We start from the raw sequence: 1,083 nt of genomic DNA on the forward strand, positions 1-1,083 counted from the left end.
TTGTCTATCAGGTATGAGTGGGAGCCTCTTGTGTGTCCAATTCTCAGTCTGGCGATTGTTACTTCTTCCATTCTTTTTTGTCTGCTTGATGTCGGCCAGTATTGTGTCTCTGGTTTGATTTTTCTGAGTTGTTTATCCGTTTGTTGCCATTCTCTTGTCCAGTTTGAGGCACATATGTTTTTGAAGACGTTTTTGAGGTCTTGTGCACAGATGGTTTGGCATTGTGATTGTGCGTTGATGTTTTTGGCACCTGCATCCGCAAGTTCGTTGCCAGCTATTCCTGAATGTCCTGGGATCCAGACTATGTTTGTAGTGGTTCCAGCGAGTTTGGACTGGTGGAGGACCTCCTGGATGTTTTTAATTAGGGGGTTTGATGTGTTCCTTTGTTTGATTGCAAGAATCAGTGATTTTGAGTCCGTGAAGATTGTGGGGTTGGAATACTTGTTTTGGGTGATGAATTGGATACATTTTTGAAGTGCGATGATCTCTGCTGTGTGACTTGATGAGATGTTTGGAAGTTTGAAAGTTATTGTGTTTCCTTCGTGGACAAATGCACTTCCACAGTGTTGCGGTGATTTGGATCCATCACAGTAGAAGGTTTCTTTGCGGTTCACCTTGTTGAGGAGTTGGTTGAATTTGGATTTGATTTCGTTGGGTGAGATGTTGGTTTTCTTTTCTTTCAGGAGAAGCTGTGTTTCTGGGAGTGTGATGGTCCAAGGAGGGATGCTTTGTTTCATGTAAGCTGTATTTGTTAGGTTGATGTTGGCATCGGTGAAATATTGTTTGAATCTCGTGGAGGTGGGTTTGTGTTTTCTGTTGAAGTTGATGTTAGATTGGGGCGGGTGTTGAATGGTGGCCTCATATCCTGGGTTTTTGGGGTTTTGCAGGATTCTGCAGATATAGTTGCCAATTAGGATCTTTCTTCTAAGGGAGAGAGGGGGTATGCCGTTGTCTGCTCTCAGGCTGATGACGGGGCTAGTTCTCAGTGCACCAGATATGATTCTCAGTGCAGAGTTTTGGATCACTTCAAGTTTGTTTAGGTCGGATTCTTTTGCACCATCATAGATGGTGGAGCCATAGTCG

The sequence above is a fragment of the Diaphorina citri genome, unplaced genomic scaffold (assembly GCF_000475195.1).
Source record: "Diaphorina citri unplaced genomic scaffold, Diaci psyllid genome assembly version 1.1 scaffold69111, whole genome shotgun sequence".
Taxonomy (NCBI): Eukaryota; Metazoa; Arthropoda; class Insecta; order Hemiptera; family Psyllidae; genus Diaphorina; species Diaphorina citri.